Source organism: Lepidochelys kempii, chromosome 10 (genome assembly GCF_965140285.1).
Source record: "Lepidochelys kempii isolate rLepKem1 chromosome 10, rLepKem1.hap1, whole genome shotgun sequence".
Lineage (NCBI taxonomy): Eukaryota > Metazoa > Chordata > Testudines > Cheloniidae > Lepidochelys > Lepidochelys kempii.
In genome coordinates, this window is record NC_136389.1 from 37,508,218 (window position 1) to 37,528,222 (window position 20,005).

Sequence of the window (20,005 nt, forward strand, 5' to 3'; positions counted from 1 at the left end):
ATATGCTGGAGGGTAGGAATACGATACAAAGGGCCCTAGACAAATTAGAGGATTGGGCCAAAAGAAATCTGATGAGGTTCAACAAGGACAAGTGCAGAGTCCTGGACTTAGGACAGAAGAATCCCATGCACCGCTACAGACTAGGGATCGAATGACTCGACAGCAGTTCTGCAGAAAAGGACCTAGGGGTTACAGTGGACAAGAAGCTGGATATGAGTCAACAGTGTGCCCTTGTTGCCAAGAAGGTCAATGGCATTTTGGGATATATAAGTAGGGGCACTGCCAGCAGATCGAGGGACGTGATCGTTCCCCTCTGTTCGACATTGGTGAGGCCTCATCTGGAGTATTGTGTCCAGTTTTGGGCCCCACACTACAAGAAGGATGTGGAAAAATTGGAAAGAGTCCAGCGGAGGGCAACAAAAATGATTAGGGGACTGGAACACATGACTTATGAGGAGAGGCTTAGGAAACTGGGATTGTTTAGTCTGTAGAAGAGAAGAATGAGGGGGGATTTGATAGCTGCTTTCAACTACCTGAAAGGGGGTTCCAAAGAGGATGGATCTAGACTGTTCTCAGTGGTAGCAGAAGACAGAACGAGGAGTAATGGTCTCAAGTTGCAGTGGGAGAGGTTTAGGTTGGATATTAGGGAAAACTTTTTCACTAGGAGGGTCGTGAAACACTGGAATCAGTTACCTAGGGAGGTGGTGGAATCTCCTTCCTTAGAAGTTTTTAAGGTCAGGCTTGAGAAAGCCCTGGCTGGGATGATTTAGTTGGGGATTGGTCCTGCTTTGAGCAGGGGGTTGGACTAGATGACCTCCTGAGGTACCTTCCAACCCTGATATTCTATGATTCTATGAACCTTTACATCACCAAAAGCCTCTGATATACAGTGGGAGCAATTTGTCTATTGGTGGGAGGAAGCTACAAAGAGACTCCATGAGTCTTGAGTGCAGAGTCTAAAGGACTTCCAGGAAAAATTAAAAACTCAAGTACAGGATTTGAAAATTAAATGTAAAGCATCCGGATGGCTCCCTACCCAAACCACTTCATCAACCCTCTCGGCTCCTTTATATCCCCAATTAGTTAAGGCTGAAGCAAGGAGGGAAAGGAATGGGTTAATTTGAAAATTCAGCTTGGCCTAAAGATAAAGAGAAAGCTGCTCTGCATTCAAGGTCAAGAATCAACACAGTCTGCCTTGCTCTGCATGCTGTGGAAAATATAGACAGAGGCAAACAAAGGCAACACAAGTTACAGGACTGAGATTACATTTGCAAAGGTTGGCCTCCCAGTAAGACCCAACAGTCTGCCTTTGAGCCAGGGTGGTTTGGGGACACTGAAGAAGCCACAGGCAGCTGGTGTGGACTAGAATACTGAGCAAAGGTCTCTGAAAGGGATGCCCCAAGAGACCCCAGGGCGGGAAAAAAACCCAAGAGCAGAAGCAAGTTGGAGATCTTTTGCAGTTTACCTCTGGACAACCTGTGCACAGGATAACCTCCCATCCACTCTCTTTCTCTCTCTCTCTCTGTCTCTTCTACCCCCAGGCCTGGCCAGCCCGGGCAGTGTGTTTGTGAGTATGAAAAGAAAAAAAGGTTGCAGATGGGTCTACCCCAGGTCGTAGAAGGACCAGGCAATAAGAGGAGTTGGGGAAAAGGGAAGAGATGTGTACCTGACAGCTAGAGAAAATTGAACAGTTAAAACGCCAATTGACCGTGCGTACTGTCTAGGTGGCAAGCCTCACTGGAGAGGACTCAGGTAGCCTTGTGAGTGATATTGTTGAAGGAAAGGGACCAGGAAGGGTGGGGGTTAGTTGAGAAGACGACCCTCCTTGCTTTATTGGTAGTGGAATAAAGCCTGTGCCCACGGAAAGGGACGATTCAATGAGAAAAAGAGGATCGGGACCAGGCAAGCAGGCAGGCAACAGATAGAGAGATTGGAAAACAGGCTGGAAACTCTGAGGGCATAGTGGAAGGAAAGAAGTAATTACAGGTATGGGAAATTTCAATCCCGGAATAATAACTGGAATGGTAAAATCTGAGTTGATTGGGGTGCTGTTTTGGAAAACAAGCAAATGATTTAAGGAAAGGAAGTGAGAAGTTAACTCTGTAGTTGCTGGAGGGAATTATCAGTTGAAATTTGTAAAAATGCTCAAGAAAAAGAATTTTTGGTTTCTTTGCAGCCATTCTGAAGGAAAAATCGGCCCTTTTCCAAATGAATGTCTGTAAATAATCCAGGCAAAGAGGTTATTTAAGTGGAATCATTTGACTATGAATAAGTTAGTCGAATTTGCTAAAAGAACACTCCTGGTGTGTACAATCTTTGTTTTATAAGTTTGAGATGAATTGGTGTTGTTTAAGTTGCAAAACTGAGAAATACCTTTGCCAGACACAGAAAACTAGTGTTGTTTAATTTTTGGTATTTAGCATTTAACCCTTAAGGTAACTTAATGCTTTACAAAATTTAAAATGTTTTTGAATAAAGACCAAAGTTGTGGCTGCAGCAGGGCAGTCAAAGCCAGCAGAATGGGAAAAGATTTTAAATCTGTTTTTGGTAACAAATAGCAAATAAAACCTGTAGTAAAAGAGAGGAAGACCGTGCCCCACACTAAGCCTTAAGGTGACTCTGTGTAATCAAACAGTTACTTTGCCGAAGGGGAGCCACAATAGGTTGTGTTTTCCTTTTCAAATCATTGTGTGTTTTGAAAGCAGGAGTTAAAAGTTAAAAGTTAATTGTGTCCTTTTGAGACAGAGTCTCTAAGCGACTGATAACTTTGAATCAAAAGCAAGCCAAAAGCATTTGTGTTAATGCAAATCACCTAAGTTAAAAGATGAAAGCCATTGAAACCTGACCTGCCTATAAAACAAATACAGGAAAATAGGGGGGTAATTCCTCAGTTTTACCTGCAATCAGCAAGCGTATTTGTAAAGAAAGGAATATTTTAAGCAATAATCTGCCAACCCCAAGGGGGTAGAAACATGCTCTCTTTGTTTTTCAGAAAAACAGGAAAAGCTGATACCAACTGGAAGCCGAAAAATGTTCTTGGAGTGTTGCTGGGTACACTTTACATCCTGATCACCTTTGGCACTTCCCAGAAGGCCGCCTGGTTGTGCCAAGGGTGCTCTTGCCCTATTAGGCTCGCAAGCACACGGAGTGGCACACATAAGCAAAGGGGGGATGGTTGCTGTATTAAATGAGACTGGTTTGCACCGGATTTTTCCTCTGTAGCTCAGCACTACTGCCAACAATGTACGATCTGCCTACAGCATAATGTTGGTAAAGCAGTTAAAGCTAGAAAAGCAGCACATCCCCCTCCCTGGGGACCTTTTGTAAATATTCAGATTGATTTTATTCAAATGTCTAAATGTTGTAATTATGAGTATGTGTTAGTTTTAGTTGATGTATTTTCAAACTGGGTTGAGGCCTTCCCTTGCAGAAGGGCAGATGCCAAGTCTGTTGTGAAAATTTTGCTTAAGGATTTTATTTCAAGGTTTGGCATACCTGTGAGTATCAACAGTGATTGTGAAACTCATTTTATTGGATAGATTGTAGAAGAAATATGTGCAGCTTTGCAGATCCAACACAACCTCCCTGCCCCAACCACCAGCAGTCTGCTGGGACAGTGGAACGTCAAAATAGGATTTTGAAAAATGAACTGGCTAAGATCTGTGCTGAGACAAACTTAAAGTGGCCAGATGCCCTCCCATTAGCATTGATGAATACGTGAGGGCCACTCCGAACCGAAAGACTGGGCTTAGCCCTCATGAAGTCCTGACAGGGCACCTGATACAACTTCCAGCAGCGCCTCCTCTGGCCCTTGCCCAGGTGGACATCCATTTGATGGATGATACAATGCGTCATTGCTGCCAGGCAGTAATGAAATGTGTCAGGTCTTTTTATACACAGGTGAAAGAAGCACTACCGAAGGATCCCGAGCAACCCTGCCACTCACTGGAACCAGGAGACTGGGTCTACATAAAGGTCCATCAGCGAAAGACTGCCCTGATCCCACGTTGGAAAGGCCCTTACCAAGTCCTGTTAACTATCAACACCACTGTGAAGTGCCAAGGACTGACTGCCTGGACCCATGCTTCTCACTGCAAGAAGGCCCCTCCACCTCGAGATGACCCTCTGACTGCTGATCAGCCTGTTCCTCCTTCTGGTACTTCTTTTCCTCCTTCTGGACAGCAGGAGAAAAGGACAAGGTGAAATGCTGGTAACCTCTCCCTTGTCCACTAACAGAACCACCATACATTCACCATCTGCTGGAGGAACCCAGTTATTACAGGGTGACGTGCTGGTAACTTCTCCCGTGTATGATGCTAAACCACGACTGTTCCAGGAAAGAAGAAAGTATATTTGTTCCACTGAAACCGCCAAAGTCCAGGGATTCTTAATTACAAAAGACATTAAAAATTGGCCCTGGTGGAAGAGACAGAGCATCGTAACCTGGCAGGGAGGAACTTGTGGGAACCGCGCTTCGGACTGTGGTATTGAGTGGTGGTTTGGGTTTATTCTGGGGACTGGGCTCTGTGCTTTTGGATAAGTACCTTCAGCATGTATAGCCCTCCCTAACTGGCATACAGATGACAAATACCAAGGGCACCTTGCTGCCATGACCACTGCCCCCGCCATTATCCTCACTACCACTACCACCCCGTAACACACCCTAATACAGATAATACCATATTCTCTGATGAAACCCAATGGCCAAGACCGTCACACCTTAGTGATCCCTATGGGATGGTGCCAATAGAGCAGCAGCAATTTGAATATTTATAAAGGCCAACAACATGAAGAGAAATTAGGACAATTGGAAAAAGCCACAGGTCTTATTACTGGAGTACAGTTAACGCAGGTACAGGCTGGGGTTGGTAAATTATATGTTATTTTGCCCTTAGCTCAATGACCCAGAAGCTGTTGATAGAGATGGTATTGAATACCACTGAGGCTGGGAAGGCATTGCAGTGGGATCTGGCATGTTCAGAAATTTAGGATTTCCTGACTGACCAGCTCATGGCCATTCGGAGTGATCTAGAGCATCAGGCTTGGCCCACTGCCCTTACAGACACTTCAGGAATGCCATCTGATCTGTGGCCATGGAGACATACTTGGAGATTTTCTGGGTGGAAGTGCAGACACTCACAGTGCTCTTTCCATCCATACGGGCCGGTTGGAGGGGTGTGGGCTCCCACATACTGAATCCTGCCAGGTCCGTGGGGAGGATGCATGTAGGACTGGATAATTCACCGAGACATTTGGGAAATTAAACTACCTGGTATGCCTAACCGATTTATAGTCAGTGCTCCTCGAATAACACCCAAAATTTGGATAGGGACAGGGAGTCAATAGACACTCTGGCCGTTAGAACCCCCACAGTTTCAGTGTGTATGTAAACTGAAGCCAGGGGAAGTTGTCACTGTTCATGACAATGGTTGTTGGGAGGGTATGGGACAAGGAACTACCCTGACAGGATACCTGCTTTTCCAAGCTAATGACAGCTGTGTGCATGTTAAGGCCACCACTTTACAAGACATATATTTTAATCTCACCACTGCTGCAGGCAATTATATTATTTATTGGCCTGCGGATAGAATTCTACAATCAGCCCCTAGGTTTCAGATACCTTTTAACTGGACTGACTTAGTATCTGACTGGTTCCAAAATTTGCTTTCACTCCTACCAGAGGTCCAGAAAATCTCTGAATTACAAGGGCAAATTCATATGCTCCAAAATATATATCAAATTGAAAAGTATGCCTTTTATACAGTCTACATAGTGTCTATGTACTAATTATGATGTATTCTGTTTTGTGTCTAAGGCTATATAACAACCCCATTATATTATTACAGTGGGAATGTTAATGCTTTTATTGTTGTTCATTTTAGGATTATGTTATTGCTCTTTTAAAGACCTAATAATAATAACACCTTCCAAGTTCATACTAATCATGCATTGTCGTTGCATTCAATCAAAATCCAAGAAGCTGAACCATTTGATCTAGAATCAGAAATACAAGGTTTCATGAAAATGGAGGTTTAAGAAGGATAGTTGTGCTGGAAGCACAAAAGGGGGGATTGTGGAAGTGTGAAAGGAAAAAGAGGATTTGTGTGCAGTTATTTTAGTTTGGTTAAGAGACAGAGCAAGAAACAGGCCAACCTTAACCCTAATAACGCGAGATTTGTAGAAGGGGGGTTTGTGCGAGGCAGATGGGAAAACTACAAGGGACCTTGCTTTAAGATACGAATGGAATGCAGACTGTAGCAGGAACTGCTGACAAAAGTAAGATATCAGGAAGGAATATGTATAAACAAAATGCAGCTGTTGATCATTATTGTCTGTAACAAAAGGTATAAATTCTTGCCCAAATTGTTTATCTTTTGAGAGACCTGCCGAGGAAGGGGGAATCCCTGTCCGTGTGTACTCTCTCCCTCCTTACAATTGCTAGAGAATAAAGACTGTCTCTGACTTGCTGCAACCAACCTAAGAGTGAAGACTCTGTTTTCTTCCACACTAACATAATCTAAAGCAATCTCCCAGCATCTCCATCCAACAGGGCTAGGATCCCCCTCTCATGAATGCAAAAACCACTGACCCTTTTGCTTCCTCATAAGAAAAACCATACTGGGTCAGACCAATGGTCCATCTAGCCCAGTATCCTGTCTCTGACAGTGGCCAAAGGGAATTAACAGAACAGAGCAATTATCAAGTGATCCATCCCCTGTCATCCACTCCCAGCACCTGGCAGTCAGAGGCTTAGGGACACCCTGACCTTGTTGGCTAATAGCCTATAATGGGGTTGTACTCATCTCTCGTGAGTGGCCCCTGGCTGAATGCATGTGCCTGCATTCTCTCTCTGCCTGTTTGTGGTGGGTCTTCGGTGACTCCGGCCGAGTCACACACAGTCTGTCTGTGTGATAAAAGCAAAGCAAACCCCTTCCGGGGGCCTATTTCAGCACCCTCTGTAAGGTCCTTTGATAACATAAGAATGGCCATACTGGGTCAGACCAAAGGTCCATCTAGCCCAGTATTCTGTCTGCCAACAGTGGCCAATGCCAGGTGCCCAGAGGGAATGTACAGAACAGGCAATCATCAAGCGATCCATCCCCTGTCACCCATTCCCAGATTCTGGCAAACAGAGGCGAGGGACACCATCCCTGCCCATCCTGGCTAATAGCCACTGATGGACCTATTCTCCATGTAATGGATCTATCCTCCACCTATCCTCCTCCTCCTATCCTGGGGCTCGCTCTATAATCAGTCCAGCAGGGCTCTGCTCCAAACTGTATCACAGTACCATGTTCCAAACTGTCTCTCAGCCCCTTCTGGGCTCCCTCTAATTATCCCTGCTCTTTAAGCAGTCCCAACCCTGATGTGGGGCCACATCCCCCAGGGAGACTCTCCACCTCTCTGGGCCTTTTGGGCCACTAAAAGAGTTCAGTCCCCATTCTGGGGTGCATCAAAGTCCCAGCCACTTTCCCAGTGGCTGGTGCGGGGGAACCCGGGCCGGCCCTCTACTCCAGGTCCAATCCCAGGCACTCGATAGATAGCTGCCGTTCAGCATATCCCTTTAAATAAACTGTGTTGCTGCTACAGTTTCCTGGGCCACTTCCCTGTGGCTCCAGCACATTCTTCATCCCTACCTCAGGGCTTAGCAAGGAGCTGAACTTGCTCTGGCCCTGAAGCTCTTATACTAGCTTTCTGGGCCCTGATTGGCTGTTTCCCACATGGTTGCTCTAGGCAGCTTGTAAGACCTTTCTATTGCCTTTTCTGGGATGGGGTGTGTCAGGCTCCAGCAGGGGCCCTCAGGGCCTAGTCCACACCATCACATAGCCATTGACGGACCTGTCCTCCATGGACTTATCTAATTTTTTTTTTAACCCAGTTACACTCAGTGAAGGATAAAATGGTGCCCTTTTTGCCTTCTACTTATATCCCCAAAGTTCATAGCCTTTGCACCCCAGAGACAGGACAACTTCCATGGTTCTTTTCCTGGTGTGGTGGCTCCAAGTTGTCTTCATGCACTGATGTTGGCACCATATGCAAAATGGGTTTCCATTATGTTAACTTACAACACTTAATCTACATATGAGCCTAGGCAGATAGGTGAATATATACATCCCTTGTCTGGAAAACCCTGTTTGCCAACCCTGCTTGGGAGACAGACTCTAAAATAGATTTCCAGTACTGTCATGGAGTGCTCCATGTGGCCACAGCTGGGGATTAGCAAAGGCCTGTTCCTACAATGCCCTTCCTGTGGGGGCTCACTCCACCTCTTTCTATCAGAACTCGACTGCTCCCTCTTCCTGGCTTGGCCCTCTGGCCAGGTCACTGTAGTGTTCCCCTTCTGGGGGCGTGTGTATCAAAGTCTTTCTATACCAGCTGTCCCAGACAGTTTTCCAATTCCCCAGTGACTAGTTGGGGAACCCTGGTCCATCCTGTTCTCCGGGTTCCAGCTCAGAGCCCCTACAACCAGCAGCTAAGGTCTGCACTATCCCATACCTTGCTACTGATTCCCTGGGCTGCTTTCTATGTTACATCTATCAGGCTCCTTCTCCACCCGGTACACCCTTTCCCCTGAGCCAAATTCCATGCTCTCCCTATCCTCAGGGAGAGGGACTGCAAACCTCCTCCCTGCAACCCCATTCTGCCCTCAGCTACCTGGCTCTAAACAAGCCCCACCTGTTCCTGCCCAGGTAAGCTTCATCCTTTAGTTAGTCCTCATTGCTCCATGGTTCCTCCTCCAGGTGCAGCCAACAGGGTTAATCAGCCTACCTAGCCATCTTAACCTCTTCAGGGCTGGTGTGGAGTGAATGCCCATAACAAGTACATATACCCAGCTACTTAAATATCATCCCTACATCTCGCAATGATATTAGGGACCATTGTGTTACCACCTTTCCTTTGCTACCTTATAAGACACTATTCAGGGAGAAGTCTCTGTCAGCAGTGTGTTAGGTGTAGTGAACTTGTCAGGCTTGGTAGGAGTTGCTCACACCTTAGTAGAGAACCCTTTGCCAGCTGGCACCCTTGGGTGGGCCTCTGCCTTGTAATTGCTGCTGCAGAGTAGTGACCCATCAAAGGGCCTCTGTGTCCCAGCAATTTCCCCTAGATGTGTACTGATCTGGGCCCCATCCCCACAGCATCTCAGCACTTCACCATCTTTAGTATATTTACCCTCACGCCCCTGTGAGGCAGGAAAGCATCCGTCTCCCTATTTTACAGATAGGGAACTGAGGCACAGAGTGACCGAGGCTTAAAGCCTCCAAGGTACTCAGGCAATTGCTATCACCCAACACCACAATCACCTTCAGAGGTCATGGAAATCAATGGGAGATAGGAGCCTAAACACCTTTGAGGATCTGGGCCAAGTGACTTGCCCGAGGCCACCTAGGGAGTTTGTCGCAGAGCAGGAACTTGAAGCTAGGTCTCCTACGTTTCAGGCTAGCATTGGCTGGGCTAATGATTGTGCTTTGGGCTCCCTAAACTTCCTAGCAGCACTAGGGTTGCCAACTTTCTAATCACACCAAACTGAACACCCTAGCCCTGTCCCTGCCCCGCCCCTGCCCTAAGGCCCCATTCCCCACATTCCTCCTCCCTCAGTGGCTGGCTCTCCCACCCCCCACTCACTTTCACTGGGCTGGGGCAGGGGGTTGGGGTGCTGGAGGTGGTAAGGGCTCTAACTGGGGGTGCAGGCTCTGGGGTGGGGCCAGAAATCAGGGGATCAGGGTGCGAGAGTGGGCTCCGGCTTGGGGCAGGGAGTTGGGGTGTGGGAGGGGGTGAGGGCTCCGGCTGAAGGTGCAGGCTCTGGGGTAGGGCTGGGGATGAGGGACTTGGGGTGCAGGAGGGGGCTGGCTGAGGGATTCAGAGTGCAGGAGGGGGCTCAGGTTGAGACAGGAGGTTGGGGTGCAGAAGTGGGTACAGGCTCTGGGCTGGGGGTGCAGGCTCTGGGGTAGGGTTGGGGAAGAGGGGTTTGGGGTGCGGGAGGGGGATTTGTGTATGGGGGGTTCAGGGCTGGGACAGGGGATTGGAGCTCAGGGTTGGAGCACGGGCTTACCTCGGGCAGCTCCCAGTCAGTGGCACAGCAGGGCTAAGTCAGGCTCCCTGCCTGTCCTGACTCTGCGCTCTGCCCCGGAAGCAGCCAGCAGGTTCAGCTCCTAGGTGTGGGGGACAAGAGGCTCCGCACGCTGCTCTCACCTGCAGGCACTGCTTCCCCAGCTCCCATTGGCCATGGTCCCCCTGGCCCTCCTATGCCATTCTCGTGGGAACACCCTATACCCCCATGTTCATCCTTATAATATGATTGTGTGGTATCTAGTTTGTTGTGTCGGGTGTCTTCGGAATGCTCATGATGCACTGAGCATTGTTGTTATGGTAATGTTGTAGTAATCATTGTTACAGTAATGTTATAGTAATGTTATAGGTTGTAATTTCATGTATATAATTATGAGGGTGAAAATGTGCCCTCGTGGCTTAAAGCAAGTCCAGGAAAAAACTCTCCAAGAGCAGAGAGTTCACACCTCATCAGGGCAGGTATGGGACAAACCCAGCCCGACCTCACAGGAACAAAGGGCACTGGCCTAGGCAACAACAAAGGATCTGTTGGACTCTCGAGTGAGTCACCCCCCTTCTTATTGTCAGATTGGGGCTGCGATGAGATAATGCTCACCTGACCCTGAAAGCGGGGGGAGCAAAGTTAGGAGGAAAAGACGTTTGCCATGCTCTTCCTCTCTCTTCCACCTCCATCTACAGACATCACCACCAAGCAAATGAAGCGCTGATCAAAGGGGAGAGCCTGGCTAAAGGGCAACCAGCCAGCTTGTGGTAGAAGAATCTAAGTTTGTAAGGGCTTTCTAAGATCAGCTTAGAATGTGTTTTGCTTTTATTTCATTTGACCAAATCTGACTTGTTATGCTTTGATTTATAATCACTTAAAATCTATCTTTGCAATTAATAAATTTGTTTATTCTCCCTGAAGCAGTGTGTTTGGTTTGAAGCATGTCAGAGACTCCCCTTGGGATAACAAGCCTGGTACATATCAATTTCTTTGTTAAATTGACAAAGTCATATAAGCTTGCAGCGTCCAGCGGGCATAAGTAGACACCGAAAGATGGAGGTTCCTAGGGTTGTGTCTGGGACCGGAGATATTGGCTAGTGTCATTTGGTTGCACAATCCAAGGAGCAGCTTACATGCCAGAGACTGTACGTGAACAGCCTAGGAGTGGGGGTTCTCACAGCAGAGCAGGGTAAGGCTGGCTCCCAGAGTCAAGGATTGGAGTGACCTAGCAGGTCACCGATCCAGATAACACTAGAGGGGAACGTTACAGCCCCCGTCTAGGAGCTGGACATGCTGGCCACTTCTGGGCTGCAGCGCGGAGCCAGGACAGATAGGGACTAGCCTGCCTGAGACCCACAGCACTGCTGACCAGACTTTTAACAGCCCAGTCAGCAGTGCTGACCAAAACCACCAGGGTCCCTTTTCGACCAGGCGTTCCGGTAGAAAACTGACACCCGGCAACCCTTAGTAGCATTGTTCTATCCCTTCAGAACTGCTTCAGCCATTTTTCTGTCAAACAAGGGAAGTGCCATGCAGCGGGGAGCCCTGAACAACAGGACCAGTTCTAGGGTCCCATTATTGGAGGGGACGTGGGTATTTTGGGGGCCCTGGATGTGGCTATTTGGAAAACAAACAATCTTCCAGGAATCCAGGGGCTACTTAGACTCCTGGAAAATCCTGCAGTTTAAGCATTTAAATAGGTAAAATTTGGCTTCTGGGTCAGTAGTTTCCTGAGATTTATCATTTCTAGAAAGGATGATGATTCTCTAATTTGCTCTTAATACAGGATAAATCTGTACTTATTTTGGCCTTCCTGACAATAACTTGGGCCCCTTGACAAACATCTGGGGAGGTCAGACACCTCCTTTGCCCTCCCAGTAGCACTGGGACTGCTTAACAAGTCAGTTTTGCTGTAGTTACTGAGGGACTCCGATTGCATGATAGTGCTAGGGAGTAAGAAGAAATAAGAAGCTCTCCCCTGCCCCCACATGTGGGCTGCTTTCACCTTGGCAGAAGGCCCATCCCCTCCCAAAGCAGGTGTGTAGGCAGTGGGGGGCATGTATGAAATCATGGGTCCCTCTCCACTCCCCCTGGCTAGTGCTGCTGAGCTGGGGAGACCAGTGTGCTGGGGGCCCTGTCTTGGAGCGCACAGAGATGGATTAAGCTTTTGTGGGGGCCCTTCACACGCTCCTGCCGAGGAGTGGAGTCGCGCACAGGGCTTGCCCTACTCCCGGGCAGGAGCATCGGGCGGGCAGAGTGGGTTGGGTGTGAGGGCTCCCATTTTTCCAGGCCCCCGCAATTCCAGGCCCCCCAATTTTTCCAGGCCCCCCCTAATCTGCCATTGTGAGCACAGTACTGTCCCTCCACCTCCCAGAGCAAAACAGTAGCAGGCCATGGATCCTTTCACCAAGGGGATCTGTGAGGAACACTGTCCTCCAGAGCTACTTTTGAGGCAACACAGGGCATGTCACTCCTTGGCTAGGGCTGGGCTAAAGGCATGATCTAGCCCTACATGTCCCTGGTGAATTCAGTAAGAGGACAGTGTCACCCCTGTGCTGCTGCCAGAGTTTTGTACTGTTGTTACTCACCATCTCCAATGGGTCAGGTGGGAAATCCCCCTGGGACCACAGGATGGGGAACAAGATATTACACTGTATGAGTGTCTTATGCAGGGATCCCAAATGGCCATTAACCTCCCTCTCTCCTTCTCATAACACAAGAACTAGGGGTCATCAAATGAAATTAATAGGCAGCAGATTTAAAACAAACAAAAGGAAATATTTCTTCACACAATGCACAATGTGGAACTCCTTGCCAGAGGATGTTGTGAAGGCCAAGACTATGACAGGGTTCATAAAAGAACGAGATAAATTAATGGAGGATAGGTCCATCAATGCCTATTAGTCAGGATGGGCAGGGATGGTGTCCTAGCTTCTGTTTGCCAGAAGCTGAGAATGGGCAACAGGGAATGGATCACTTGATGGTTACTTGTTCACTTCCTCCGGGGCACCTGGCATTGGCCACTGTCAGAAGACAAGATTCTGGGCTAGATGGACCTTTGGTCTGACCCAGTATAGCCATTCTTATGTTCTTACACTATGTCTCTGGCCTGCACAGCCAAAGCATCTGAGCCCCTCACCATCCTTAATGCATTTATCCTCACACACCCCTAGGAGGTAGGGCAAAGCTGCTATCCCATTGTACAGATGGGAAACTGAGGTGCAGACAGGCTAAGCGGCTTACCTGAAGTCACCAAGGAAGTTTGTGGGGAGCCCTTGAACCCCAGCATCCCAAGTTTCTCCCTCAGTAATCCACCTGTCTCCTGCCTATTGCTGCAATGCAGCTCTCTGCCTGTGACTGTGGCTTGTAATGAGCCCCCTCCCACCCCATGGCAAAGACCTGTTCCTGCAATGCCACTGAGCCCAGCATGCCCCAGCACCCACAGCCTCTGCTTGTCCATCAAAAGGGTGTTGCAAGTACAGAACAGGCAATCAGGAGATCTGAGTGGCAGTTGCCCAGCTCTGGCATTGACGTACTGTGTGACCACAGGCAAGTCATGTTGCCCCTCAGTGCCTCAGTTTTCCAGAGTGGTCATGAGGACTAATGGTCAGGGTGTGCTTTGAGATCCTCCTATGGAAGGACAGGGTACTGTTAGACTTTCTGACCCAACTCCACAAAGAAGGTTTAGAGCCTAAATACCTCGGTGGATCTGGGCCTTGGTTTCATGGATCACAGCCCCTCACTTCCCCCAGCACCTCCCCCTTCATGTTCTGACTTGAATCCAGTCCTGTCCCAGCACCAGGGTCCCAGCAAAGTGCTGCACACCAAAAGCATCTGATCAGCTGAGATGACACCAGAGGGCTAATGAGCATGGGGCCAGATCAGCAGGGGCGGGTGCCCTGGCAGCAGATGAGGTGAGAGGACAGTACAACAATTCATTTGTGTTACCAGTTCCCATGACCTCCTTCGCTTCGCCTGATGCGGTGCTGAAGCTGGTATTCTGAAATTAATCAGTGTAATTAAAGTATGGCATAGCTTGTCTCAGCCTCCACATGCAATGCCAGCTGGCCAGGGACCCAGGTGAGGCAGTTTCTGGCTGTTAATTTACAAAATAAAATAAGGCAGGCTGGCTTGTCTGTAGAGCTGTTCCAAGCTGTGGAGTCATCTATTATACAGAGATACCTGCTGACTGTCAGGGAAGCATCACAGCACTTTTCATACTACTACAATCACATCTGTCAAGCCAGAAGCCATTCCTGTGATGGTGCACCCAGCGTTACCTCGCTGCAGCCCCCTTTGTCCAAGCCACCAGTCCAGCACTGGGAGGTGGCATGCAGAAGACGCTACTTATGGCAGATGGCGCCTGGTGGAAGATAGGAAGATACCAGAAATAAGGTGCCCATTTTTCACAGTGAGCATAATTAATCATTAAAACAATTTACCTAGAGTTGTGGTGGATTCTCTATCACTGGCAATTTTAAAATCAAGATTGGGTGTTTTTCTAACAGATGTGCTGGGAATTAATTAATTCAGGGAAGCTCTGTGGCCTGTGTTGTACAGGAGGGCCCTTGTATGATGATAGTAGTTCCTTCTGGCCTTATAATCTATGACTCTGTGACCCTCAGGAGATGTGCATTGTAGGGACAGGGCTGAATTGGTGATAGCAGCTGATGCTCCAGCTTGGCAAGATTCTGAGCTTCTTGAGGGAAGGACCATCTTTCAGTTCTGGGTTTGTACAGCGCCTGATACAGTGGGGTCCTGCTCCATAGCTGGGGCTCCTAGGCACTGTGGTAATACAGATAATCCATCCAATAATAATAGCAGCCTGATAGAGACAAGAAATAGCTTCCCTGGCAATTAAGCCCTTAACTGACTGGTGACTGATCTTCGTTTTGTTAGGCGTGTACATGGGCCTAAGGATTTCAACAGTGCCCTAGAATCTTTTAATGCATAGAATGCATGAAGTGCTTCATCTGTCTTCGAGGCAAGTAGGACACAGCCTTGAAGGGGAGAGATCCAATGGTCTGTTGTACTTCTGCAGGAATCCCTGGTGACTAGAAATAAGGTGGGTTTCTAGTCACAACATTAACCGCTTTATTAGTGCCACTAATACCAATTTGTAAGTAGACTGCCAGGATCAGCTGGGCCAGCTGTCAAGCACTATGGGTAGATGAACCGACATGCTGGAGATTTGCACATAGATGGGCATTTGTGAGACCTCTGCTGTATGCCAAGCAGCGACTGGGTTCCACACAGTACATTCTCCCTGGCCTGGGATGAATTCAGCCCTGGCATCGTCCCAGCAATGCCCGTCGAGTTCCCCAGCCAGGTGAATTTGGTGCACGGGTCAGGATGACAGTGCTCCAGGGCTGGCGGGGGTGGTGAGGAGGTGGCAGGGGGTGCCTTGTTGTTATTGCTGTGCATCGTACAGAGGCAAGGCATGTGATCCCATCAGGGGCCAGCCTATGAAGAGGTGTAGCAGGAGCTGTGTAGCAGCCTAGTGGTTGTCATTCATGGGGCATTTCCAGAGGGGCTGTGGCACCCCCCCTGCCCCAGCAGTAAAGCATTTTAGTCAACAAGCAGTGAGGCGCCATGTTGGTTGTAGCACAGTCCAGGGCTCTCCAGGAGTTCCTAGAAGCTTCTTCCACCAGTTACCCTGCACTTCAAGCCTCTCCCTGACCCATGCATGGCAGCCGCCCACTCATCTTTCTTTGCCAGGTGGTACAAATTCAACCAGTATCATATTTGTAGATGACACCAATGCCCCAGGCCAAGAGAGCCAACCTTGGGAGAGAGGAGGGGGTGTCCTCAGGAAGGCCCAGTCTGCACAAAGACAGGGGAGGATGTAACCAACAGCAGTAGCCCACAGCATTGAAGCCACTTCAGTCTCCTGCCCCTTATGTGACTGCACCCTCAGGGAAAGGAGTGAGCTGGGAGAGGAGCTGGCCTTCCAAGAGGATCCCAAGTGAGTGCAGGGGTAGCCTATTCCCTTGCTGTTACTTTCTCACACCCAAGTCCCTGTGGAGGGTAGCAGGGAGATCTCTCCAGACCTATCTCCATGCATCCTACCTCAGATATACCCCCTCACAGACCCACTAGGCCATTCTGCATATTGCCAGCCACTTCCCCATTGCTCTCATGCCTGGCCTCACTGGCAGAGCTATCATGGACTTGGACTCCTAGAGAAATGTTTAGCCTTCCAGGGGTCTACCAATGCTCTCGCGCCAGTCTGGGGCATGAACGATCACAGCCAGGGGCTCTGGTGCACAGCAGAGCACCCAGAGATCAGCATCCCTCTTTGCTCCATAATCGTGGGCACTTCATCCTATCCACCCCCCCCCCAGCAGGACACAGAGGCAGCCCTGACCTTCAGGGGTATTGGGGCCTTGACCTGGAGCTCGAGAGTAATTCAGCCTCCAGAGTCAATGAATCCTGGAATTCTCACATTGTTGCCCCAATTGACTCCCAGCACTAACCCTGGCCTCACTGGCCTGCCCCTCCCTGGAAAGGGTCAGAGGGGAATTTGGTTAAACAAGGAACGCAGACGTGTCTCCAACCCAGAGATATGGGCCCCTAACTCAATGCCCGGCCTTTAGCAACTCCTTGGCAGAGGGCACTATATGCCCAGTGTTGTTATAATTGGCACAGAGGTCCCCATTAGGGACTCACTGGGCACATAAGATGGCCAAGTCCAGCATTTGGGATCTTCAGTCCATCTGTTCTCAACCAGACCAAAAGGCCAAGGGGAGATTTAGGGGATTTACCTCCTGAGGATTCAGCCAACTTGGGAGCCAGTTATTCCTTTTCAAAGAGCAAAGGGCATTTTAAGGGATGGGTACTAGGTCTCTCTCTCTCTGTCTCTGCTCAACACCTGTTCTGGATCACATGTGATCCAGGGCAGGGAGGGAAGGAGGACAGGCCAAGAGAATGACGTGGCTTCCACCTTAAATCAAAGCTAATCACCCACAACACATGGCATGTCCTCCATGACAATAATTCCATTGGTCATAACCTGGAAATCCCTCCATTTTACAGATCCAGTTCCCCCCAGTACAATGACAGACACAGTGGGTGGCACCTACCAGGCTGGGATCAGATCCCTGGCCAGGAATCTCTCCAAGCTTCATCCCCAAGCAGATCCTTGGAAAATAGCCCCAGGACACCCACTGACCCAGCCAGATGAATAGGCTGACCCTGAGCTTCCAGGTCCATGGTCTGACCCTGTTTCTGGGACTCCACCATGGTGTCACTCGCTGGACCTGATCATCAGACAGGTCAGATTCAGGCTGACACCTTGGGTGATGGTGGGCTCTGGGCTTGGGTAGTGCCAAGTGCCTGCTCAAGTTCCACGTAGCAGGATCACAGAGAGGGCTCACTGCCAGATTTGTGGTTTGTATGCATGGCTTTGCAGTCCAACTGTCTGAGGTGCTCAATCCGCCACATGCCCACCACCTCCCAGCCTTTCAGGGCTCTCGTGAAAATCCTGCCCCTGCGCGTACTCCTGCCAGAGGTTCACCCACTGCTACTCTGGCCCACTAGCAGCATGCATGTCAGAGAATGACAAGAGAGTGGAGTGTGTGGGAAATAACGGGTTAAATGCCAAGGTAGCTGCCAGCACATAGAGGGCACATGGGAAGTTTGTATGGAGAAGCCCCAGAAGATACAGGGACAGGGAACTGTGGGAAAAGCTGTGGAGGACTATCTATGCTTGAGCCCATGTACCTGTGCTTTTGCTATCACCACACTTCAACATGGACAACAAGGGACAGGTCACTGCTCAAGCCATGCATCTTCCCACGTGTGCCAGATGAACTCTCCACCTTGGAAGCTACTACCCCAGGCATGCATTTAAGGCTGTGCAAATGGACTGTGGGGGTACGGTGTCTTCACATGCTCCACTCACAAACAGCTAGCAGTATAGACACACCCTACACCCACTGAGTAGCACTAGCCTACACGACGGGCTAAGCACCCAAAGGCAGGACTCCTAGGTCCTCCTTTACCACCCACATTTGAAAACTGGGCCCCTTCAGCCATTCACCGCTGGGTTTACTCCCATGGGTCCGCCAGTGGGTCTGGATAGCATAACAGAGGGGAAACACACCCTCGTAAATCAGGGGAGCCCGTGGGCCTGATTCTAATCACCACCCCCAGGGCAGCACCACCAGAGAGTCAGCTGGGTCCTGCTGGTGTAAGTGAGCCCTGACTCCAGCCCAGCATGTGGAAACCCAAACAGAAGCAGCCTTTAGACCAGGGACTCTGACACACTTCTGTTCCAATGCCAGGAGCTGTCTCTCCTCTGAGACGCAGCCTCGCTCATGCACCGACTGCCTTGCTCTGGAGAAGACAGATTCCAGTTCCTGTGTGCTCCTTACTCTAGTGGTTTACTTGCCAGACACTGTGGCTTGGCACGTGCCCCTGGTCTCCTCTGCGAGTGTGCTAGTGGCCCAGGGTAAACAAACAGTCTTTTTGTTATGGCTGCTGCCTCTTGCCACTGCAGCTGTCTTGGCTGGCCCCATCCTGCATGCAGCATGGCTGGGGTGGTTAGGTTTCATCCCTGTGGTCACTGTGGAATCATCTTCTCCCTGCTGCCTGTGGAAAATGAAATTGAAACAAACAAACAAGAAGCATGTACAGCTTGGCTGGGTTTGTGCATTGAAAACAGAGATGGCTGCTCTGTGATAAGCTGCTACCAAAACCATATGCTCAGCTGAAGTGGCATAGGAAGAAGAAGATGATCATGGAGCTGCAGAGTCCTGGGCTGATGAGAAGATTTCCTGGTGGAGAGAGTAATCTGTTTACACCTCCTTCACAACTACCTCCAGGGAGTCCTGGGGAGAGAATCAGAGTGGTCTAGAAGGATCCCCATTCTTCTACTGGTGAGATATAAAGCTATGGTCCTATGGCACCTCCCAACCCCACCTTTACATTCCACCTCCCCAGAGGCCTCTTTCAGCTGGAGACTGCGGGCCTTAACCCATGAAATGCATTGAAGCTATCCCAGTTCACACCTCTGCAGGATCTTTCACACTGAGGCCACAAGATATTAAATGGCTTGTCCAGCTCCGTACCCTATCCCCCAGCCCTTGGAGCTTCTATGCTGGGGATCAACCCCAGCTAGAGTAACCTAGTTGCTGTACTTCTTGGGATTTGATTTTTTTCCAAAGCCAGCCTCCTGTTACTGTATGTAGCAATTTAAAATATAAACTTATTCCATGGAACCAGCATCAGTGGCTTTAGCAGCCCTGGCGATTTGGAAATTGCTGAAACAGGCAAGAGACAAGGTCATGGTCCTCATCCTGCCTCCCCGGTGACCAGTATGGTTTAGTGGTTAAAGCAGACAACTTTATTCCCAGTTCTCCCACTGACTCGTTCTGTGACCTTGTCCCCTCTCTGTGCCTGTTTCCCCATCTCTAACATGGGGGGATGGGACAGTACCTGCCTCCCAGATGGTTAGGGAGCTGTACCTACCTGTCACTTACACATAAGAGGAAAACAGGGTTTAAACCCAGTTCTCCTAAAAGCTGAGACCCATGTCAGTGGTGTGCTTTGTGCCAGCAGCCTTCTGTGAGCTGAATGCCAGTTGCTGTCCAGGCTGCAGTTTGACCCTCTCCAGGAGAAGCATTAATTACCCTGCAGATGCCAGAAGAGATTTAAACTTCACCTGTTCCATTTTCCTTCCATAGTATTGAGCAGCCCCGTTCTTCCAAGCTCCTCCCAGACCAACCACCCTCCCCAGCATCATGAAACCAGTTCTTGCCTCAGATCTCAAATTCCAGCACAGACTCAGCTGCTGCGTCTCCCTGGAGTCACGGGAGCTCATCTTATTCCCTTCCCCCAGAGACCCGTGCTCAGATTTGTACAAGACCCCCTTTGGCCTGGATCGAGGGTTGTGCACAGCCATGCGGGTGAGTTAGCTGGGGGCTGGCCCAAAGGGTGTGCAACAATGGCCCT